This window comes from Triticum aestivum, chromosome 7B (genome assembly GCF_018294505.1).
Source record: "Triticum aestivum cultivar Chinese Spring chromosome 7B, IWGSC CS RefSeq v2.1, whole genome shotgun sequence".
NCBI lineage: Eukaryota > Viridiplantae > Streptophyta > Magnoliopsida > Poales > Poaceae > Triticum > Triticum aestivum.
In genome coordinates, this window is record NC_057813.1 from 361,011,400 (window position 1) to 361,037,660 (window position 26,261).

Genomic DNA, 26,261 nt, shown 5'->3' on the forward strand with positions numbered 1-26,261 from the left:
GAATTAGGTTTTCGTGGTGCTCCCCGATGTTTTCAGGGTACAGGAGGGGCCCACAAGGGTGGGGGGTGCGCCCACCCCCAGGGGGCCCGCCGGGCACCCTCGTGGCCGCCTAGTTTGTTGCTTGACGTCCACTCGAAGTCTCCAGGTTTGCATTTGTTCCGAAAAGATCACCCCCGAAGGTTTCATTCTGTTTGGACTCCATTTGATATTCCTTTTCTTCGAAGCACTGAAATAGGCAAAAAACAGCAATTCGGGCTGGGCCTCCGGTTAGTAGGTTAGTCCCAAAAATGATATAAAAGTGTAAAGTAAAGCCCATAAACATCCAAAACAGGTAATATAATAGCATGGAACAATCAAAAATTATAGATACGTTCGAGACGTATCAAGCATCCCCAAGCTTAATTCCTGCTCGTGCTCGAGTAGGTAAATGATAAAAATAGAATTTTTGATGTGGAATGCTACCTAGCATAATCCTTAATGTAATTTTCTTTATTGTGGCATGAATGTTCAGATCCAAATGATTCAAAATAAAAGTTCATATTGACATGAGTAATAGTAATACTTCAAGCATACTAACAAAGCAATCACGTCTTCTCAAAATAACATGGCTAAAGAAAGTTCATCCCTACAAAATCATATAGTTTGGTCATGCTCCATTTTCGTCACACAAAATGCTCTCATCTTGCACACCCCCGATGACAAGCCAAGCAATTGTTTCATACTTTAGCCATCTCAAACTTTTTTCAACTTTCACGCAATACATGAGCATGAGCCATGGATATAACACTATGGGTGGAATAGAATATGATGATGGAGGTTGTGTGAAGAAGACAAAAAAGGAGAAAGTCTCATATTGACGAGGATAATCAACAGGCTATGGAGATGCCCATCAATTGATGTCAACATGAGGAGTAGGGATTGCCATGCAACGGATGCACTAGAGCTATAAATGTATGAAAGCTCAACAAAACAACCTAGTGGGTGTGTGTAACGCCCGGATAATTAAGCTACAGTAATCCCTGCTAATGATGCCACGTCACCTCGGTTACCGTGATTAAACTCACGTTGATTCGAACCCGGTTCAAATTCAATTGAAAACATAGGCAAACAATAAAAGTTTTTAAAAATTAAATCTAAAATGTTCGGGGGTTGTCAAATATTACAAAGATAATTATGGTGAAGTAAACACATTTTTATAAAATGCATAAATATTTTAAATTGGATAAAACAGAAAGGAAAATAAATTAAAAAAAAAACAGACACCCCCCCCCCCCCCGCTGGGCCAAGTGGCCCAGCTGGCCTCCGCCGTCCGAACAGGCCGGCCCAACCGGCCAACCCCACTCCTCTCCTTATCCCCCCCCCCCCGCAACCCTAGCCGCAACCACTCCTCCCCCCCGATCCCCTTTCTCCCCCTCGCGCCGATCCGGATCGACCCCCGCCCGATCCCGGTCCCCCTCGTCCTCCCCTCATCGCCGGCGGCCCCCGCCGCCCCGACACCGGTCACCTCCGCCCCCCTGCGCCCCTCGCCGCCGTCCGGACCCCCCCTCCACACCGTCGCCCCACGCGCGGGGCACCCGCCGCCGCGGGATCGTCCCCGACCTCCCCCGCCTCACCGGACCCCCTCCCCGACGGCGGCGGCCGCCTCCCCGACTCCCTCCTCGCCGGTCGCCTCCAAGCTCCACCGCGCCCGCCTCCTAGACCCTACGCGTCCCCCCCCCCGTGAGCTCTCCCCCCCCCTTCGCTTCCCCCGATCCCCCTGGGGATCGATCCCCTCGCTCCCCTCGTCTCCCTCCCGAGCGCCCCTTATCGCCACCACCGTCGCCCGCTCGCCCTCTGGCCTCGTGCCACCCGGCCCCGCTCTCCGGCATCGATGCCGCCGTCGCTCGGTTCCGCCCCGGCGGCGCCCAGCGCCCTGCGCCCATTCTTGGCCGGCGCCGTGTCCCTCGCCGTGGCCACCGGCCTCCCTCGCTCCTCCTCCTCCCCTGAACCCCCACCACCTCGCCCCGACCTCGCTTCGTCCGCCCCGACGCACCGCCCGGCCACCACCGCCTCCTTCCCGCGGCTCCTGGCCGCGCCCGCCAGGGCCGTCGCCGTCCGGGGCCTTCCCTGCTCCCCGCCCCCTGCCGCTGTCGGGCGAGGCCGCCGACGCAGCTGGGCCTCGCGCCCTCGCTGCGGTGCCCTCGGGCACGGGTGCCCAGTGCCCAGTCGGGCTCGCACCCGCACCCGCACCGCCCTGTGCCCGCTAAGGCCCCCGGGCCACTGACTAGGGGGCCCCGCCCCAGAACGTTAAAAAATAATAATAATAAAATAAATAAAAACAATAAATATAATTAATAAAATTAAAATGATTAAATAAAATTATTAATTAGTTAATTAATTAATTAAGTTAATTAATCCGGTTTAATTAAATTAATTAACTAGTTAAGATTAATTAAACTGTAATTAGATTAACCTAAACCCTAATTAACCAAATAGAGAATGACAGGTGGGTCCCACTGGACCCACATGTCAGGGTTGACTCAGTCAACCCCTGTTGACTGCTGACGTCAGCATGACATCATGCTGACGTCATAAATACCTTTTTTTCCGAATTAATTAAATAAATAATTAAATTCCAAAATTGTTAAAATCTTTTAAAAATCATATCTTTTAATCCGTAACTCGGATTAAAATATTTTCAACATGAAAGTTGCTCAGAACGACGGGACGAATTCGGATATGTAGTCCGTTCGTCCGCCACACCCCCCTAACCTATCGAACCCGCAACTTTCCCCCTCCGGCTCCTCTGCCCAAAAACACGAAACACCGGGAATACTTTCCCGGATGATTCCCCCTTAACCAGTACCATCTCATACCACGTTAGGGCACGCCTAGCATCGCTTCTTGACATGTCATGCATCGATATGCATCTGTTTACTTGGTATTCATTGTTTCTTCCCCCTCTTATCTCCGGTAGACTACGAGACCGACGCTGCTGCTGCCCAGTTCGACTACGGAGTTGACGACCCCTCTCTCTTGCCAGAGCAACCAGGCAAGCCCCCCCCCTTGATCACCAGATATCGCCTATTCTTCTCTATACTGTTTGCATTAGAGTAGTGTAGCATGTTACTGCTTTCCGTTGATCCTATTCTGATGCATAGCCTGACATTGTTGCTACACCTGTTGATACCTTACCTGCAATCCTAAATGCTTAGTATAGGATGCTAGTTTATCATCATTGTCCCTACATTCTTGTCAGTCTGCCTGGCTATACTATTGGGCCGTGATCACTCGGGAGGTGATCACGGGTATATACTATACATACATACATACTATACAGATGGTGACTAAAGTCGGGTCAGCTCGAAGAGTACCCGCGAGTGATTCACGGATTGGGGGCTGAAAGGACCTTTGTCCCGACGGCCCTCTGTGTGGATCTTTGTGGCGGAGCGACAGGGCAGGTTGTGACCGCCTAGGAGAGAGGTGGGCCTGGCCCTGTTCAGCGTTCGCGGACACTTAACACGCTTAACGAGATCTTGGTATTTGATCTGAGTTGGCTACGAGCCTATACGCACTAACCATCTACGCGGGAGTAGTTATGGGTATCCCGACGTCGTGGTATCAGCCGAAGCACTTCAGACGTCAGCGACGGAGCGGCGCGCGCCGGATTGGACTGGAACGCCTACTAGGCTAGGTCTGCTTCCGGCCGCCCTCGCAACGTGCAGGTGTGCTCAGGGCGATGGGCCCAGACCCCTGCGCGCTTAGGTTTAGACCGGCGTGCTGGCCTCTCTGTTGTGCCTAGGTGGGGCTGCGACGTGTTGATCTTCCGCGGCCGGGCATGACCCAGGAAAGTGTGTCCGGCCAAATGGGATCGAGCGTGTTGGGTTATGTGGTGCACCCCTGCAGGGAAGTTTAATCTATTCGAATAGCCGTGATCTTCGGTAACAGGACGACTTGGAGTTGTACCTTGACCTTATGACAACTAGAACCGGATACTTAATAAAACACACCCTTCCAAGTGCCAGATACAACCGGTGGTCGCTCTACCTCAGGGATATGAGGAGGGGATCGCCGGGTAGGATTATGCTATGAGATGTTACTTGGAGATGCTACTTGGAGGACTTCGACCTACCCTCTTCTGCCTATTGCAAGACGAAGGTGACCAGAAGCGTAGTCTTCGATAAGACTAGCTATCCCCCTCTTATTCTGGCATTCTGCAGTTCAGTCCACTGATATGGCCTCCTTACACTTATACCCATGCATATGTAGTGTAGTTCCTTGCTTGCGAGTACTTTGGATGAGTACTCACGGTTGCTTTCTCCCCCCTTTTTTCCCCTTTTCCTTCCTTTCTGGTTGTCGCAACCAGATGCTGGAGTCCAGGAGCCAGATGCCACCGTCGACGACGACCCCTACTTCATTGGAGGCGCCTACTACTACGTGCTGCCCGCTGACGATGACCTGGAGTAGTTTAGGAGGATCCCAGGCAGGAGGCCTGCGCCTCTTTCGATCTGTATCCCAGTTTGTGCTAGCCTTCTTAAGGCAAACTTGTTTAACTTATGTCTGTACTCAGATATTGTTGCTTCCGCTGACTCGTCTATGATCGAGCACTTGTATTCGAGCCCTCGAGGCCCCTGGCTTGTATTATGATGCTTGTATGACTTATTTTATTTGTAGAGTTGTGTTGTGATATCTTCCCGTGAGTCCCTGATCTTGATCGTACACATTTGCGTGCATGATTAGTGTACGATTGAATCGGGGGCGTCACAGTGTGCATCCAACTTGCTTGCTCACGAAGACCTAGGGCATTTTGATGAAGCCCATCATTGGAATATACAAGCCAAGTTCTATAATGAAAAATTCTCACTAGTATATGAAAGTGACAAGAAATGAGACTCTCTATATGAAGAACATGGTGCTACTTTGAAACACAAGTGTGGAAAAAGATAGTAACATTGTCCCCCTTTTTATTTTATTTTCTTTTTTTATTTTATTTTTTAATTTTTTTTCCTTTTTTGGGCCTTTCTTTTATTTGGCCTTTCCCTTTTTTTTCTTTGGCCTTTCTTTTTTTCTTTTTGGCCTTTTTTATAAGGGACAATGCTCTAATAATGATGATCATCATACTTCTATTTATTTACAACTCATGAATTACAACTCAAAACTAGAACAAGATATGACTCTATATGAATGCCTCCGGTGGTGTACCGGGATGAGCAATGAATCAAGAGTGACATATATGAAAAATTATGAAGGTGGCTTTGCCACAATAAGATGTCAACTACATGATCATGCAAGGAAATATGACAATGTTGATGCGTGTCATGAAAGACGGAACGATGGAAAGTTGCATGGCAATATATCTCGGAATGGCTATGGACATGCCATAATAGGTAGGTATGGTAGCTGTTTTGAGGAAGATATAAGGAGGTTTATGTGTGATAGAGCGTATCGTATCACGGGGTTTGGATGCCCCAGCGAAGTTTGCACCAACTCTCAAGGTGAGAAAGGGCAATGCACGGTACCGAAGAGGCTAGCAATGATGGAAAGGTAAAAGTGTGTATAACCCATGGACTCAACATTAGTCATTAAGAACTCATACACTTATTGCAAAAATCTACAAGTCATCAAAAACCAGGCACTACGTGCATGATCCTAGGGGGATAGATTGGTACGAAAAGACCATCGCTCGTCTCCAACCGCCACTCATAATGATGACAATCTAAGAACAACTCATGTTTCAAATTTGTTACACAACGGTTACCATACGTGCATGCTATGAGACTTGCCAACTTCAACACAAGTATTATTTAAATTCACAATTACCCAACTAGCATGACTCTAATATCACCACCTCCATATCTCAAAACAATTATCAAGCATCAAATTTATCATAGCATCCAATTCACTTCCTATGATAGTTTTTATTATACCCAACTTGGATGCCCATCATTCTAGGACCAATTTTATAACCATAGAAAACACCTTGATGTTCTAAAATACTCTCAAAATAATATAAGTTAAGCATGAGAGATCAATAATTTCTACAAAATAAAGCCACCGCCGTGCTCTAAAAGATATAAGTGAAGTACTAGAGCAAAACTATCTAGCTCAAAAGATATAAGTGAAGCACATAGAGTATTCTAAAAAAATTCCAAATTATGTGGGTTTCTCCCAAAAGGTGTGTACAACAAGGATGATTGTGGAAATCTAAAAGGCAAAGACTAATATCATACAAGACGCTCCAAGCAAAACACATATCATGTGGCGAATAAAAATATAGCTCCAAGTCAAGTTACCAATAAACGAAGACGAAAGAGGGGATGCCTTCCGGGGCATCCCCAAGCTTAGGCTTTTGGTTATCCTTGAATATCTTGGGGTGCCATGGGCATCCCCAAGCTTAGCATCTTGCCACTCCTTATTCCATAGTCCATAAAATCTTTACCCAAAACTTGAAAACTTCACAACACAAAACTCAACAGGAAATCTCATAAGCTCCGTTAGTGCAAAAAAGAAAAATCACCACATAAGGTACTGTAATGAACTCATTCTTTATTTATATTGGTATTAAACCTACTGTATTACAACTTCTCTATGGTTCATACCCCCCGATACTAGCCATAGATGCATCAAAATAAGCAAACAACACACGAAAAACAGAATCTGTCAAAAACAGAACAGTCTGTAGCAATCTGTAACTTTTGAATACTTCTGGAACTCTAAAACTCCTACAAAAATAGGAAGTCCTGGGAAATTTGTCTATTGATATACATAAAAAATAATAAAAGCAACATCACGGTTATATGATTTACTAAAACTATTTCCGTGCGTGCAAAAGTTTCTGTTTTTCAGCAGAATCAAATTAACTATCACCGTAGGTTATCCTATAGGTTCTACTTGGCACAAACACTAATTAAAACATGAAAAAACATCTAAACAGAAGCTAGATGTAATATTTATTACTAAACAGAAGCAAAAATCAAGGAACAAAAAATTGGGTTGCCTCCCAACTAGTGCTATCGTTTAACGCCCCTAGCTAGGCAAAAAAGCAAGGATAGATCTAAGTAGTGCCATCTTTGGCATTCAATTCATAAGTAGCTCACATGATAGATTCATAGGGTAATTTAACTTGCTTTCTTGGAAAGTGTTCCATGCCTTTCCTTGATGGGAATTGGAATCTAATATTCCCTTCCTTCATATCAATAATTGCACCAATCATTCTAAGGAAAGGTCTACCAAGAATAATAGGACATGAAAGATTGCAATCTATATCAAGAACGATAAAATCTACGGGCACATAATTCCTATTTGCAACAGTAAGAACATCATTGATCCTTGCCATAGGTTTCTTAATGGTGGAATCCGCAAGGTGCAAATTTAAAGAGCAATCATCAAAATCATGGAAACCTAGCACATCACATAAAGTTTTCGGAATCATGGAAACACTAGCACCCAAATCACACAAAGCATAGCACTCATGATCTTTTATTTTAATCTTTATAGTAGGTTCCCACTCATCATAAAGTTTTCTAGGTATAGAAACTTCCAAATTAAGTTTCTCCTCATAAGATTGCATCAAGGCATCAACAATATGTTTGATAAAAGCTTTATTTTGACTATAAGCATGAGGAGAATTCAACACGGATTGCAACAAGGAAATACAATCTATTAAAGAACAATTATCATAATTAAATTCCTTGAAATCCATAATAGTGGGTTCAATGCTATGTAAAGTCTTGACCTCTCCAATGCCACTTTTACCAAATTTAGCATCAAGATCTAACAACTCGGAATTATTGGGATGCCTTTTAACTAAAGTTGACTCATCTCTAGTCCCATCATTATCAAGATTCATATTGCAAAACAAGGATTTAATAGGGGATACATCAATAACTTCTAGATCTTCATCATTATTTTCATGGAAACTAGAAGAACACGCTTTTACAAAGCAATCTTTCTTAGCACGCAACCTAGCGGTTCTTTCTTTGCACTCATCAATGGAAATTCTCGTGGCTTTGACATACTCATTAATATCATGCTTAGGTGGAATAGATCTAAGTTTCAAAGAATCAACATCAAGCGAAAGTCTATCAACGTTCCTAGCCAATTCATCAACTTTAAGCAATTTTTCTTCAAGCAAAGCATTAAAATTCTTTTGAGAGATCATAAATTATTTAACGCTATTCTCAAAATCAGAGGACATATTATTAAAATTTCCATAAGAGTTGTTGTAGGAATTACCATAATTATTAGAGGAGTTACAATGAAATGGTCTAGGATTAAAGTTTCCTCTATAAGCATTATTACCAAAATTATTCCTACCAACAAAATTCACATCCATAGATTCATTATTATTCTCAATCAAAGTAGACAAAGGCAGATCATTAGGATCAATAGGAGCACTCTTAGTAGCAAACAATTTCATAAGTTCACCCATCTTTCCACTCAAAACATCAATTTCTTCTATAGCATGCACTTTTTTACTAGTAGATCTTTCGGTGTGCCATTGAGAATAATTATCCATAATGTTATCAAGGAGTTTAGTAGCTTCTCCTAAGGTGATTTCCATAAAAGTGCCTCCTGCGGCCGAATCTAAAAGACTTCTAGAAGTAAAATTCAATCCGACATAAAATTTTTGTATGATCATCCATAAGTTCAAACCATGAGTAGGGCAATTGCGAATCATTAATTTCATTCTTTCCCAAGATTGGGAAACATGCTCATGATCAAGTTGTTTAAAATTCATAATATTGTTCCTAAGAGAGATGATCCTAGCGGGAAGAAAATACTTAGAGATAAAAGCATCTTTACACTTATTCCACGAATCAATACTATTCTAAGGCAAAGACGAAAACCAAGTTTTAGCACGATCTCTAAGTGAAAATGGAAATAACTTCAATTTAACAATATCATTATCCGTATCTTTCTTCTTTTGCATATCACACAAATCAACAAAGTTGTTTAGATGAGTAGAGGCATCTTCACTAGGAAGGCTAGAGAATTGATCTTTCATAACAAGATTCAGCAAAGCAACATTGATTTCACAAGATTCAACATCGTTAAGTGGAGCAGTCGGAGTGCTAAGGAAATCATTATTATTGGTATTGGAAAAGTCACACAATTTGGTATTATCTTGCACCATCGCGACAAGCAATCCAACACACAAGCAAACAAAAAGGCAAGAGAGAGAGGGCGAATAAAACGGCAAGGGTGAAGTGGGGGAGAGGAAAATGAGAGGCAAATGGAAAATAATGTAATGCGAGGGAGATGAGTTTGTGATGGGTACTTGGTATGTCTTGACTTGAGCGAAAACCTCCCCGGCAACGGTGCCAGAAATCCTTCTTACTACCTCTTGAGCACTGCGTTGGTTTTCCTTGAAGAGGAAAGGGTGATGCAGCAAAGTAGCGTAAGTATTTCCCTCAGTTTTTGAGAACCAAGGTATCAATCCAGTAGGAGGCTCCTCAAAAGTTCCACGCACCTACACAAACAAACAAGAACCTCGCAACCAACACAATAGAAGGGTTGTCAATCCCTTCACGGTAACTTGCAAAAGTGAGATCTAATAGAGATAATAAGATAAGATAAATATTTTTGGTATTTCTATGATATAGATTGGAAAGTAAAAGATGCAAATAAAAGTAGATGTAAAACTTATATGATAAAAGATAGACCCGGGGGGCATAGGTTTCACTAGTGGCTTCTCTCAAGATAGCATAAGTATTACGGTGGGTGAACAAATTACTATCGAGCAATTGATAGAAATGTGCATAGTTATGAGAATATCTAGGCATGATCATGTATATAGGTATCACGTCCGTGTCAAGTAGACCGAAACGATTCTGCATCTACTACTATTACTCCACACGTCGACCGACTCCTGCCTGCATCTAGAGTATTAAGTTCATGAAGAACAGAGTAACACATTAAGAAAGATGACATGATGTAGAGGGATAACCTCATGCAATATGATATAAACCCCATCTTTTTATCCTCGATGGCAACAATACAATACGTGCCTTGCTGCCCCTGCTGTCATTGGTAAAGGACACTGCAAGATTGAACCCAAAGCTAAGCACTTCTCCCATTGCAAGAAAGATCAATCTAGTAGGCCAAACCAAACTGATAATTACAAGAGACTCGCAAAGATAACAAATCATACATAAAGGAATTCAGAGGAGATTCAAATACTTCTCATAGATAAACTTGATCATAAACCCACAATTCATCGGATCTCGACAAACACACCACAAAAAGAGTTACATCGAATAGATCTCCAAGAAGATCGAGGAGAACTTTGTATTGAAATTCAAAGAGAGAGAAGAAGCCATCTAGCTAATAACCATGGACCTGAAGGTTTGTGGTAAACTACTCACAACTCATCGGAGAAGCTTTGGAGATGATGTAGAGGCCCTCCATGGTCGATTCCCCCTCCGGCGGAGCGCCGTCGAAGGCTCCAAGATGGGATCTTGCAGATACAGATGGTTGCGGCGGTGGAATTAGGTTTTCGTGGTGTTCCGTGATGTTTTTAGGGTACGGGAGTATATATAGGAGGAAGAAGTAGGTCGGTTGACACTCGAGGGGCCCATGAGGGTGGGGGGCGCGCCCACCCCCAGGCGGTGCGCCGAGCACCCTCGTGGCCACCTCGTTTGTTGCTTGACGTCCACTCCAAGTATCCAGGTTTGCATTTGTTCCAAAATGATCGCTCCCGAAGGTTTCATTCTGTTTGGACTCCATTTGATATTCCTATTCTTCGAAACACTGAAATAGGCAAAAAAATAGCAATTCGGGCTGGGCCTTCGGTTAGTAGGTTAGTCCCAAAAATGATATAAAAGTGTAAAGTAAAGCCCATAAACATCTAAAACGGGTAATATAATAGCATGGAATAATCAAAAATTATAGATACGTTGGAGACGTATCACACACATTTTTAAAAATGGAACTCACCGGAAAGAATCCTAAAACAACATTGCATTGTCCATGACGGTAACAAAGATGGAGATCCGTGAGTCCTTCTGAGCTGAAGTTAGTTTATTCTTGTGGGCAGTAATGTAACCATCCTTCAACTGCTTCCTTCTAATATTAAGAGGATGATCCTATTGTGCAAAGACAAGAGAACAACTAAATGGTGCATCCCTGTTTGCTCAAAAAAGTAAAGGAAATGATTAAAATAACACAGATGAAGCACTTCTCGAGGACAATACCACTTTCTCATGACAATATCTAAACAGTAGCACAACACCAATAGAGACGACAAAGCTCAACCATATGGATGAAATCCATGGTCCAGTACCAACCTTTGTCAGGAGGTTTATTGTGTAGAGCATACAGATGAAGCACTTCTCGAGAACCATCCATTACTATTTACCGTGGTTGCCATGCTTACTATATATTCCTCGATTAGTGTAATGTTTCCAACATCTTCTTGTGCAGTTCCACTAAAATATATGTTATCTTCAAACAAGATCCCTGTTTGCACAAGTAGAGATAATTACATATTACATTAAGAGTGGCATCAAATCAGTGGCAAAACAATTGCTTGTTCCAGCCATAGCAATAAATTAAGATGCAAAACTATATCATTACTTGTGTCATCACAGTTCCAGTGCTTCGTTACAGCACCGGGAGTTGATTTTTGTTTTTATTCCGCTTCTTCTTCCCCTTCATCACTTGGTTCAATAACAGACAAGCTTCGCCTTTAATGTAAGATTTGGCATGTCAATTAGGGCGCATAAGTATAACATTAAACAATGACATTAATATCTGATGATAGTAGCAAAATACAGGCCAACAATTGTGAAATATCATTATCTTACCTCAATGGGATATTACGGTGCACATACAAATTGGAAGTCTGGTCTCCGTTTGTGCAGTTCACTAAAAGCAAGCAACATTACCGTATAAGTAGCACAACATATGAAAGCACACTGCACAATCATGTGAAAGAAGGCCAGTATTGACCTGTCATGACGCAGAATTCAAACAACTCACAAGAATAAGATCTGAAACAATTTTTTCAAATGCATAGGAAGTCAGATCTCCTCTTGTGCAGTTCCACTAAGATCAAGCAAGCAAGCAACATTGTCGGTGTGACATTTTGGTTGAACTGCACAAAACACTTTTAAAACAAAAGTGTTTTGTGCAGTGCACCAAAATGTCACAATAGCAACAAGGTGAAGTACATAACTCTATTTACACAGAGGTGCAAAGGAAACAGTTACTGGTCAATAATGGTGGATGACATAGAAGCCCACAAAAAGAAGCATCTAACTTATCTAAATGGGAAAGAAAGCAAGACAGTAGCATTTCTCAAATAGTGGCATTGATTCATATTAACAGATATATTATATTAAAAATAAAATTCGTTAAACATGTAATTTTCTTTTAACTGTGGCATTGCTTCAATTTTCTAGCGGCATTATTAGATTAACAACAGCTAAAGAGTTGTATGGGACAGTGGACGCACAAGCACCATGTGCATGTACCGATATATAAAGGGGTGATGCACAGTCTGTTGCAACAAACAAGCAAGGAACATATTTGTGTTGGTCCCATTTTTATTATCTTTAGACACCTTTCCCTATGTGAGGGTAGCAAATCTAGTCCTGCTCAAACTATACAGCCTTGTCCCCCACCCAGAGAAAGATCAGTTCCTTATAGATGTGTGTACTTTGTTTGTCATTGTTTTCCCTTTTCGACCAACATAGGTGTTGGATAGCTAGTTTGTACTACTTTCCCCCCTTCCTTTCATCTTTGAACTACGTCCTAGATTCATGCTATACAACTTTCCCCACTACTTTCCTGTTTGATCCAACACCAAGATTTGATTGCAGAAGCAAAAAAAATCCACATGCAGATAGAGCAATCACTACAAAAAAAAGACACATCCGTGACATTTTGGGCCGAACAATTTTTTTTCTATCATGCTTATGACACTTCTATGATGATAATTGTGACAAAACCCGGTATCATCATAGACGTGGTGGGCTCCTACTGAGGGAGTCCTGGATTTGGGGGTCCTCGGACAGCCAGACTATATGCTTATGCCGGACTGTTGGACTATGAAAATACAAGATTTAAGACTTTGTCCCGTGTCCGGGTGGGACTCTCCTTTGCGTGGAAGGCAAGCTTGGAAATTCAGATATGTAGATTTCCTTCTCTGTAACTGACTCTGTGTAACCCTAGCCCCCTCCGGTGTCTATATAAACTGGAGGGTTTAGTCCATAGGGCAACAACAATCAAAATCATAGGCTACCTTCTAGGGTTTAGCCTCTACGATCTCGTGGTAGATCAACTCTTGTAATACTCATATCATCAAGATCAATCAAGCAGGAAGTAGGGTGTTACCTCCATAGAGAGGGCCCGAACATGGGTAAACATTGTGTCCCCCGCCTCCTATTACCATTATCCTTATACGCACAGTTCGGGACCCCCTACCCGAGATCCGCCAGTCTTGACACCGACATTGGTGCTTTCATTGAGAGTTCCACTGTGTCGTCACCATAAGGCTTGATGGCCCCTCCGATCATCTACAACGATGCGGTCCAGGGTGAGGTTTTCCTCCCCGAACAGATATTCATATTCGGCGGCTTTGCACTATGGGCCAACTCGCTTTGCCATCTGGGGCAGATCAATAGCTACGCCCCTGGCCATCAGGTCAGGTTTGGAAGCCTGAATTAGACTACCGATATCCGCGGAGACTTGATCTTCGATGGATTTGAGCCCATGAAAGGTATACCCCACAGTCGCGACGAGCATGATTTAGATATGCCTTCAGACGGTGTTCAGGAGATCACACCTATAGTTGCCCTGGCTTTAAATCCAGTGCAGATCATGCCATCCAAGGACGGGGGGTGGACCCCGCCACGGAGGCCGCACACTCAGCGGCGATAGAGCCGAACACAGATTTCACTTTTAAGGAGGTATGTGTCATCGGATCCTCGGACTCGTCTCCGGCCATGGGCTCCGACCCACGTGCATCCGTGCCCATTGGATCTAACTGGGCACCGATCATGGAGTTCAGCTCCGCGGATATCTTCCAGCACTCACCCTTGGGCGACGTGCAAAACTCGTTAAAATCTCTCTCCTTGTCAGGAAACTCTTGGCCGAACTATGTCCGGCTTGAGTGGGAAGCGGACGACGAAGGAATGCGCTACCCACCCACCACCCACTTAATAGCCACTATCGACGACTTAACCGACATGCTTGATTTTGACTCCAAAGACATCGACGGTATGAACCGCGATGCCGGAGAAGAACAGGAACCACCGCCCACAGGGCGCTGGACAGCCACCTCATCATATGACATATATATGGTGGACACACCCAAAGAAAACAATGGCAAGGATCAAAAGGATGCAACAGAGGCTTATCTAAATGCAGTACCGCATTACACTTAACTCAAACTTAAGATGCCCGGTCCACGCGGCGTCATCACTATCAGCGGAAACACAGAGCGTTCTCTTCGCGCGGAAGACTACGTGGAGGCTCTAGCAGCCGAACCACTGAACGACCTCTCCAACCCGAGTAACTGATCGGTCGTCGAGACCACGGACACGGCTAGACGTGTTCGGCGCTCCACTAGTTGTAGCATCCCAGATAAACCTGAGCTTGATTAACGACTATGCCCCCATATGTGGTGCTGGGGGGTTGCCCGCATGTAAAGGGTCCATAGTTCGTCTTGACTCTATTTACACTCAAGAAATTAAATTTTCACGGTTCATTAAGTTTAACTGACTTTACGCACGGTCACACCAAAGTCTTTCACCTGGGTTTTTCTTTTTTTTAACATGTGACCAGCGTGCTACACCCTTCAAAGATACGACACAACGGAGACAAAGGCGCATACGTGCAGCAGGGCCCCGTTCAAAGGTTTCTTTTTAGATTAAAACCCTGTGTAAACCTTTTTTATTGTCTCTTGTTGTCTCACACCCTCTTGGCACTTAAAATGACCAAAGAGGAATACCGGCGTTACCAGCGACCTTATGATTCGTCGTTCTAAAATAGACGTGCAGAAACATCAACCAGTGTGTTTTTGAGATCTATGCTCTCACCGCAGGCGTTCTTTTGTCACGCCGGATTGATGCACGTACCTTGAAATTCTGGGTTCATCATCGAGGGTGTTACTCAGCCCAGTATATGTTGTAAAGTCCAAATACCTTCAGGAGTGTTTGCCATCGCGAGTTTGGCCTTATATGCATGAACTCTGAATCATGTCTTTGGTCAATAGTTGGGTTTGCCCGGCTCCCATGTTTTGCTACCTTACGTTCCGCTCTATCGGCTAAGGTGGCACTGGGAGAACTACTGCGATTGTGCCCTCGTTCATCCGGAGGAGCACCTCAGTAGAGAAATACGAAAATAGACTGTCATGATAAAGCGAGAGACTGGTCAACCACTCAATGACTCTGCGGAATCTTCGCGATTCCTCCGCATTAATGAAGGACCGGTTTCCCGGTCACATATGTAAACGCACCATATTCAGATAAACGCAGACATACCAGGGGTTGTATAGTAGTCCCGCCATCAAACACCTATGGCTAAGTGAAAGTGTTAAAGCTATATAGTCGGATTGCCTCGTTCGGCATGCTACCACCTCCTTAACGGACCAAGACCTTGGATCAAGTGTGATTACGTGCTTTGCTGAACACCCCCTCATTATATGCGAGGGGGCTGAAGCCGACGACTGCAAACTTTCAGGTTATATACATATATACATAAGCGGCCGCACAAGAGGCACTACAATACTTTACGGGCAAAAGTATAAATACAGCCTTTATTATCAAAAGCATTGTTTTTACAATCGAGATACATGTCACTCGAACATGGTATTCTTTGAGCACTGGGCCTCTACTAACGGGCACCTTCTAAGACTTCTTCAAAATAGTGCTCGGGCAAGTTCTGGCCCCCGGGCGGACCCCTGGTTGCAATATCGGTGGCCTCCATCTTCGCCCAATATGTCTTAACACGGGCAGGGGCCATCCGCGCACCCTCTATGCACGCCGACCTATTAACAGCGTCGATATGCGGCACAACACGAATAAATCGTTGCACCAAGCCAAAATAACTATCCGGACTTGGTTCCTTCGGCCACAGGTGATCCACGACGGCCTCCATGGCAAGCCCAGATAACTTGTGGAGCTCGGCCCATTTGGCCATTTGCTCCTTCAATAGCAGCGGACGCCTTGGAGTACTGAACTGTGACCAGAACAATCTTTCCACCTCATGATCTTCTCGATCTTTGAAATACTGTGTTGCATCAGCAACACTCTTTGCCAAATCCAAGTATGCGTCTGAAGAACTCCACAATTGATCAAGAGGGGCATACTTCGGATCGCCGAATTTCGTTCGCAATAAAAAGGGCTTCCTAGCCGCGATATCACCGGCTTGCCGAAGCTCCTCCCGGGCCGCTCTGATCTCAGAGCGAGTTTCCTTTGCTGCTTGTAAGGCCTTCTTCAAGTCAGCCATTTTTGTTTGGTTTTCCCTTTCGAGAAGCTCATATCGGCTGGCGGCGTTTTCTAGCTCAAGACCCATGCTGGCTATTTTATCCTCACTTTGGCGATGAGCAGCCTGTTCGGCTTTTAATTCTTCAGTTGCCTTCATGGCGGTCGCATTACTTCTCCTGGCTTGCTCCTTGGCCCGGGCAAGCTCTGCCCGAAGGGTCTCCATGGCTGCAGCACCATCTGCAGTCAAAGCATATTATAAATCCTAGCATCACACTCCTCTTAATATTTGCTGACCACCCAAATATACGTCCCCTGTGCCTCGTCAAGCCGCTTGTTCACAAGTGTGATGTCTGCATCCGCCACGTCAAGTTGCCTCCTCAGTTCAGCAAAATCAGCAGTCCGGTCAGCTGCCAGAGCTGCAGCCGCTTGCATACAAAATTGGCACCATCATTACCAGAGACTATGATCCTCTGCTCGCCTCGTCCGGACAGCAACCAGAGTCTCAGGGGCTACTATCTATACAAAGTGCACCTTGCGTTTATGGTACAATCAAAGAATATCACTTTGCGCACCTCACAGCCTCTTAGCAGGCTCGTAAAAGCCTCATTCAACCCGCTTTTTGCAGATGATATCTTCTCAACCACCGTACCCATTAAGGTACAATGTGCCTCTGAGATAGCCGCTTGCTGCAGAAGACCCGTCAAGGTGTCCGGTTGTATATCGGACAGTTCGGGGCTTTTTCTTTTGGTCTCTCTAGGAGCCGAAAACCCTGGACTTCGGGCGACCGAAGACTTACCTTCCAGTCTTTCCGGATCGGGAGAGATCCTCTGGGACGACACCTCATGATCGTCCGCCTCATGAGGTGGAGAAGTATGAGGAGGCATTTCGCTCTCCATCATCTCCGGAAGAAGATCCCCCAAGGACGAACATTGTGGAGGGAGGCTATGAGCCGAACTGCAAAACATATGTTTCGGTCATTATTCTCAGGAAAAGAACGGGGTATGCTTACTCAGTACCTTCGTTCACTTATGGCTCGATTAACGGCTGGCCCCCCTAGGGCATTGTGCAGCAATGTTGCCCTCCGGTCAGGGCCCCATGATGAAGGTTTCTTCCCTCGTTTGGAGACCTCTGCTTCCAAGTCTTCAGGGGCGCTCCTTTTCTTCCCGTGGGGAGAGGGGACGCTAGATTCTCCTCCCCGTTCATTCTCCGACACAGGGGTATTAATTTCCCCGGTTAGGATGCGTGACGTACCTCCAGCATGAAGTACACCTTTGGCTTCGCCATTCCTCTCCTTGTCCTCCCCTGATGGCACTTGATAAGGTGCGCGAGCCAGCATCCTGGTTAGTACAAGATCCAGCGAATCTTTAGGAAGAGGGGCCGAACACCTGATCCTCTCCGCCTTCCTTATCCAGTCCTGGCCAAGGGTGGTTTTTCAGAGTAATGTTGTGACTAGTATAATGACATCATGTTCGGTCGCAGAATTACTTTCCTAGGTATCTGGACGGTTGCAGTCGAGGCCCGCGTCCTCTATGGTGACCGGAGACTTTATTCATGATCCATAGAATAATTGATACATTCCTTCAGGCATCCTACGGAAGAAGTGCTAAACAGTTCACGGTCCCTCTGGGTTGAACTCCCACATATGGAGAGGTCGACGTTGACACGGTAAGACCCGACAAACTAGCATTACTTGAATTACTTTGACAAGATTGATATCCTTCTTGAGGAGATCCCGAATGCGGCTTTGCAATGTTCGCACGTCATCAACCGATCCCCAGTCTAGCCCCTTGTTGAACCATGATGCAAGTTGTGGCGGAGGGGCAGAGCAAAAGGCTGGGGAAGCCGCCCACTTCCTCCCTCGAGGTGCTGTCATATAAAACCACACCCATTGCCATAGGTCAGAAACTTTCGGGAAAGAACCCTTTGGCCATAAAGCATCGACGCCCTTGCTTATTATAGCACCTTCGCACTCCGCGTGTCGCCCGTCGATCATCTTCGGCTTCACATTGAAGGTCTTGAGCCATAAGCCGAAGTGTGGGGTAATGCGGAGGAAGGCCTCACACACAACGATGAATGCTAAGATGTGAAGGAAGGAATCTGGAGCTAGATCATGAAAATCTAGCCCATAATAGAACATGAGCCCTCTAACAAAGGTATGAAGACTGAAGCCTAGCCCTTGGAGGAAGTGGGAAATGAATACGACGCTCACGTTGGGTTTGGGAGTAGGAGTAACTTTCCCTTGAGCAGGAAGCCTGTGAAGAATTTCGGCGGTCAGATACCTAGCCTCCCTAAGCTTCTTGATGTCCTCCTCTGTGACAGAAGAGGCCATCCACCGGCCTTGAAGGTTGGATCCAGATATGATTGAAGGTCCGGAGCGCTTGGACTGAACCTAGGGTGTTGGAACTCGAGGTGAGGGAAGGGAAGGATCAGGTGTGGAAAGAAAAGGACATGTCTTGACCTCTTTATATAGAGTAAGAATGTCAAGCGTCCTCCGCGTGGCCGTTTGGAACTTGCCTAAGCCAAGGAGTCGTACTAATGTGGCGGTTGGGTTACCCACGCCTGTATTGATGAGAATACCATGATAAGGGGGACATGATCTCTGCTTAGACAAGACGTGCCAATAAAACCGCCTCGCAAGACGTGTAGTGCCAGGTTGGGAAAACAGTTTGCATAATAACCGGGTTGCAGCGTGATGTCATGCTATGAAAGAGTTGTCAGCATATTAGACTTGTGGAATATTGTTCTCTATACGGTGGTATATGGAATTTGTTTTGCAAAGCCGGACATGATTCTTGTGTTCAAGATCTTCTTTGGAGTATTCGGAGAAGGAACTCGCCTTGCAATGCCGAAGACAATCTGCGCGCCGGACTCATCGTCATTGAAGCCTGGTTCAGGGGCTACTGAGGGAGTCCTGGATTAGGGGGTCCTCGGACAGCCGGACTATATGCTTATGTCGGACTGTTGGACTATGAAAATACAAGATTGAAGACTTCGTCCCATGTCCGGGTGGGACTCTCCTTTGCGTGGAAGGCAAGCTTGGCAATTCGGATATGTAGATTTCCTTCTCTGTAACCGACTCTGTGTAACCCTAGCCCCCTCCAGTGTCTATATAAACCAGAGGGTTTAGTCCGTAGGACAACAACAATCAGAATCATAAGCTAGCTTCTAGGGTTTAGCCTCTACGATCTCGTGGTAGATCAACTCTTGTAATACTCATATCATCAAGATCAATCAAGCAGGAAGTAGGGTGTTACCTCCATAGAGAGGGCCTGAACCTGGGTAAACATTGTGTCCCCCTCCTCCTGTTACCATTAGCCTTACACGCACAGTTCGGGACCCCCTACCTGAGACGCCGGTTTTGACACCGATACCTACTTCTATGACAAAAAATCATGACAGAAAATGGGCTTTTCGTCCTGGGCGGGCCGGAGACATAGCTGCATGACATTATTTGGGCCATCCATGACGGAAAAAACCATGGTAGAAGCGAGGGCGAGAAAAATATCGGGGAGTTCCCGGTTACGGTGGGTGGTCGGGCCGATCGATGCACGGAGGAATTGCGTGTTTCTCTCATACACGTACGCGTGTGGGTTCGAGGGTTGGGCTCTAACTAAACCCGAACGAGGCATTCTCCTACTGAACCCGAGCGATTGCACTGGCACGTGTTACTGAACTCGAGCAATCGGTCGATCCCTGGCTATTAACTGAAGCCGATAGAACCTGCTGCCTCTTGATGAATAGTGAGCATTGTTGGGGGTTGGATGAACAGTTCCCGGTGGGTGTGTAGAGGTCGTTGTCGCTGGGTGAACAGGACCCCGATCAAGCCGGTTGGGGTGGATGAACAGGACCCCGTGGAGGGCTGGTTGAATAGTAGCCGGTGGAGGGCTGGATGAATAGTAGCCCGTGGAGGGGTGGTTGAATAGTAGCCATGGAGGCTGGATGAACAGTAGCCCGTGGATGAACAGTAGATGGTGGAGGCAGGAGGGAGACGCCATGGATGAACAGTCATAGGTGGAGGCTGGAGGAGGTCGACGGTGGATAAACAGTAGCCCGTGGAGGCTGGAGCGAGGCAGTAGACGATGGATGAATAGTAGCCCGTGGAGTCCCGTTTTGCGGTACGCCACACCCCTCCCGATCAACAGGACCCCCATTTCAACCATAGAAGGTTGAAGATAAGTCTGTTTCCTCCGTTTTGTGGTACTCCATAACCCTCCCGATCAATAGCACCCTGTTTCGACCGTAGGAGCTCGAACACAAGTACGTTTCCTCCATATTGTGGTATGCCTGACCCCTCCTGATGAACAGGACCCCGTTTTGACTGTAGGCGGTTAAAAAGAAGGTTGGTTCCTCCGTTCTGTGGTATGGAATGCCTTGCTTCGGTTGTTCCATCCAAGTCGGTTGGCTCCCGATGAACATGATGCATTCTGTTGCCTCCCGGTGAACATGACGACACAGTTTCTCCATTCCGACCCAACCGGTTGGCTGCCGATGAACAGGATGCCATCGCTGCTCTCTGCTGCCTCTCCATGTACACGAGCCCTGGCCGTACGTATGCGCGAGTAGGCGTTCAAGACCCTGCCTGTATGTACGAACGTGTCTGTATTTACTTGCTTGCACCCTGGCTATATATATGTATACACGATATTGATGGGATTGCGTGACATGCTACGTCCGTGCGTCTACTACGACACGTGCCCTTCCTTACTCGGCCACGGTTCATCGCTGAAGCCTGTAGACACACCGATCAACTAGTATGTACGTACACGTTCACGACCAGAATGACAATGCTACATACGCTTCGACCAGGTGGGTCCCGACTACCAGGGAGGATAAGAAGGCACATCCTTGTGTGCGAAGTTATTACTGGTGGGTCCCAGCTGTTAGGGGGAGAATCATTTTTTGCCCATAATATGGCCGCACTTCCTTGCGTGCGAAGATGTAGCTGGTGGGTCCCAGCAGTCAAGGGGAAACGTTTTTTTTTCATGAAATACGGTGGCCTGTCCGGTGGGTCCCCGCTGTCAGGTGGACGAATAATTGTTTTACGCGTGATAAGGTTGCACTTCCTTGCTGCGGTCGTGGACCCAGCTATCAGCCTCTCCATGTAAAGTACTCTTCCGATGGAAGTCATTCCTTGACCACATTGACCACGCTGCGCCGAGAGCACCAAGGCGATGGACGACGGTGAGGCCTAGGAAGGGGACGACGTGGAGCCAGGGAAGACGTGACAGTGGATGCCCACGTGGAGAGGAGTACGAGGGTTGACGAGTTCAGCTGCAGTGTGAGGCTGTTGTCACCGCAGAATAACAGGGGTTGTGGGTGAGTAGAGGGATGGCCTGGCCAGAGGTTGGAGTAGGGTGGGGCGGTCAGGCCTACGCGGCAGCAGAGCCAATCACTAGAGGCAGGAGCATGCGGCACGACCGACGCTGGGGCGGCTAGAGCAAGAAGACTAGAGGTTGAAGAAGCACTACTGCCATTGGATGGACATCGTACGGTCACTGGAGCTAGAATCGTTCATATTGACTAAGTTGACAAAGTCCTCCATCCGCATCAACTTAGTAGCCCCACAAGTCAGCCTCCCACTATTGTGGGTCCTAGCTAGCAGGGGGTATTCATTTGTTGTGCGTAATAAGGAGGCACTTCCTTGCATGCGAAGATACAGCTGGTGGGTCCGAGCTGTCAGCGAGGGGAACATTTTTTTGCGAAATACAGAGGCACTTTCGGTGGGTCCCAGCAGTCAGGTAGAGGAATCATTATTTTGTGCGTAATAAGGAGGCATTTCCTTGCGTGCAGCCGTGGACCCAGCTGTCAGCCACTCCATGTACAGTCCACTTCCGTTGGATGTTGTTCGTTGACCATGTTGACCATGACGCAACGAGAGCACTAGGGTGGTGGACGACAACAAGGCCTAGGAAGGGAACGACACGTAGCCAGGGAAGACTCGGCAGTTGTTTCCCACGCGAAGGTGAGTACGAGGGTTTACTGGTTCGTCTGCCATCACCGGAGAATAACAGCAGGTGTACGTGAGTAGAGGGATGGCTAGGCCAGCAATGGGAGTACTGTGGGTCGGTGAGGCCATCGCGGCAGCACAGCCGGCCGTGGGAGGAGGGAGCAGCGCTTGTTTAAGTGGCTGGAGCAGGAATAGCAGAGATTGAAGAAGCACGGTGGCCATTGGATGGACATCCAACATTCACTACTCTTGTGTGTTGACTAACTTGACACGACGTTGTGTATGCATCAACCTTTTTTTAGGAAAGCGTACGCGTCATCCTATAGTAGGCGCACAAGTCAGCCTCAAATGTGTCGAAAAAAGGGTACAACCCATCTGCCATTATTTCTAATAATTTACAACCCATTTGCTAATTCTTAAGGATTTTTTTGGCGCCCATCTTGTTTTTGTTAGCATTATAGCCCATATTGTCGCCACGGTTAAAAATTATATGATATTTTGCATATTTTGGTGTCGTCAACTATTTTTAATCCCGAAATTTCGAATCACATTCAAACTAATTTGAAAAATAAATTTATATAAATATAAAATCCAAATAATTGTCCACGAATTAAAATCAATGGAATTTAAAATCTTGAAATGAAAAAATGAAACTAATTCCCGGTTTGATGTGTTTTAAAAATGTACAACCCATTTCTCATTACTGATAGCCCACTTTTTAGGCAAGCCGAATGAAACTCTCCTCGTCTTGAAAGATTTCCAGCCTAGCAGGGCTGACAAAGCAAGGAGGCCTTGGTTGGGTATTTCTTTAAAAATGTAGAACTGGGCTAGCCATTTTCAGCAAGAAAAAAACACAACTGGCCTCATGATGTGGTAAACATAAATAAAACCCTGGCTAGACGGGCCACAGCCCCCGCACAACCCAGTTTTTACCCTGGTCCATCTCTAAAACTAGTATGAAATAACAACTGCTTTTTCCTAAAAAAAATAACAACTCTGCGACCTGCTGGGTCCCTAGTGTCAGCCGCTCCTTATGTAATTCTCTCATTTATTGACTATGTTGACAATGACGTGGGAGGAGGAACCTTTTTTGGGTTTGTAATAACGAGGCACTTGCTTGCGTACTGCCATGACCCTGGTGGGTCCCTATTGTCATCCTCTCCACATACAGTCATATCCTTGTTCCTCTCGGTTGTTGATGACATTGACAACACAACTGCGCACGCATGCTAACCAAGGCAGAGGACGACGGTGAGGCCTCGGACGGAATTAACAGGAGCCCTGGACGATGTGTCGGTCCAGTCGCAGGCGGAGGTGAGTACGAGGGTTGACTGGTTCGGGTGCGAGTGCATGTTGGAGCTGGCATCGCCGGAGAGTAACAGGACTTGTGGGGGAATAGAGGGATGGACTGGCCAACGTTGGAGGGTACGGTAGGGTGGCGGAGGCGCAGCCAGCCGTGGGAGGCGGGAGCAGGCGGAACCGGCGGGGTGGTTTGGTTTGGGCGGCTGGTAGGCATAATCATTTGTTGACTAGCTAGTAAGTAGACACCACCTTGGATAGGCTTTTTCCTCATGGGTCCCAAATGTCAGAATCCAAATCTATCACGGTCATGCAACCTTTCTTATGAAAATTTACAACCCATTTGGTGTGCTAGTTCAAAATAAGTTTGTGGGTGCTGGTGGGGGATAATCACTTGGGTTCTGTAATGCACACTGAGCTCAAGCAACTAGCGAGAGTGATGTTATTTCCCTTAGTTGGGATTTGTTACTATATTTCACTCTTAATTAAACAAATTGCAAGCCGTTTGCCTTGTTTCAAAGAAAATATGACAGTCACAGCCAAGTTGAAAAGGGCAACAACATCTAACTCTAGCTTACAAACTGTACAAAAGCATGAGGGTTAATTGTTCATCAGGTTTATACAAAACCCAGATTGAAAAGGGAAACAACATCTAACTCCAGCACTGTTTTCGGCAGTCACAGTCAAATGGATCGGTCAGGTCCATAGAATGAACATCCTGGGTCGTAATATTTACTGGATTATGACCACAAGATATTGTAAATAGAAGCCTAGACATTCAGAAGCTCTTTTGTCCACCTGAAACTCCTTTTTTTGCTCTTCGACATACCCATCCGTCAAAACCATGCTACTGATGAACTTAAGCCTGATGGACAATAGTAACCTCACATTCAGCGGGAAGAATGTGACAAATCTAGTGTTTGCATGGTTGGCTACATATCATTCCAGCGTTATTGTCTTCAATCGAATGTCATGAGAAGTGAGAAAATCCCAGTTCTTACGAATCCACCAATTGGTTATAACTTTCTCACCCCACCCTACTGGCTAAATAGACATGAAGATTAAAAACAATTAAGGTCAAGTGTCGAAAGAGCAACACCTGAACGGTTAATTGTAGTACACTATATGTGGGCTTGCAATGTGCGTGAAATTATCAACTTTATATACAACTTCTCCAGACATGGAAAGCATTGCAGCAAGCCAATAATCTTTTCCAGATTAAAACTATTCATTTGGATATATAAGATCTTGACAGAATCCAGCACCATTGATAGGCTATCCATGGAGAAACTCTTCGTCGAGCTAGAACATAATATTTGTACAAAATGTATTACTCCAAGATGATATAAAACTTATGCCCAGAAATTTAAAATGCAGCTTATGGTTACAAGTGTAGATGATAACATATAGTACCTGAATAACTGTGGAGCCAAACACCATCTTGAAATAAGCACATAGATCATGTATTACACCCAAGGTCTCCAGTTTAGGCGTAGAGACAATTGTTATTTGCGACGGTGAATAACTAGAATCAAGGATCAACCTTTAAAGTGAAGGGGCATATTGGATGATGAGTTGCCTTCCGTCAAAAGAAATTCCAATTCTTACAAGGTTAGGTGACTTTATTTGGAGACAACCAATTGTAACTATGAAAACAAGCACCAAGTACTCTAGGGCAGGGCAACTGGAGTGGATGATGCTGTGCAATGAGGCCTCCCATATACGAACCCGCACAAGTGAAAGTTTTTTGAGAAATGGGAGTCTAAGGTTTATTACCAGATTGTCTGGTAGGTAGCACAGCGCAAAGGTGGTGGTGTGGAGATAGGAGGTAAACTGCGAGATGGACATTTATGCTGAGGGCACAAGTACATGGCGTTTAGTATCTGGTAGGTGATTTCCTGGGGAATAATAGAACTCGAGAAGTTGTAGTTTTATGAATTCAGGGGATTTCAACCAGGCGTCCATCGTGCAGGGCATGGTATGCTTGCTCAGGTAGCATGACGGGATGCAGAGGATTTGAATGAATCTTGGTTGGAGGAGATGCTGGATCTAGGGAGTTCAAAATCATTAAAGGCAGATAGCTGACGACAGTCGAGATTAAGGTGCGTGGCGCGCCATAGAGGGCGCCACCGAATTGAGAGGACTTGGGTGCGGCAGCAATCCTTGGTGGGGAGAAGTGAGATGATCTCCCCAAGGATGGCGTCCGGGAGATCGTTGATGCGGTCCACCCGAGATTCTACGGGTTCCTGGGATCCCATGGGGGCGGGCTCGCCGCTTCTCCCTGTGCTGCCGGGTGCAGGATCTACAACAGGCGTTGCCGCTGGCGGGAGTCTCATCTTCTTGGCGCTAGGGTCAGCCTACTCCATTTTCCTCGAGGGCGTCACGTCGAGCTCACAGATTTGAGGAGAGTAACGAATGACGAGCCTAGTTGTAGTGCGAGTGAAGAAGGAAGGGAGCTGGTTTTTTTGTAGTAGTGAGGAAGAAGGGGATCTGGGGTTTTGTGTAGGAGGAATTTGGGGGTACGAGTGGAGAAAGCTTGACGTGAGGTGGGTGGGAGTGAGGAGGAAGAAGAGCACCTAGTTTTTTGGGGGGCGGTGTGCTAG

General features: G+C 45.9%; 1 pseudogene; it reads left to right on the forward strand.

Annotated features, from left to right (window-relative positions):
- The first annotated feature begins 1,870 nt into the window (after positions 1 to 1,870).
- LOC123157960 (uncharacterized) overlaps positions 1,871 to 26,261 on the forward strand; it is a 100,791-nt pseudogene continuing 76,400 nt past the window's right edge.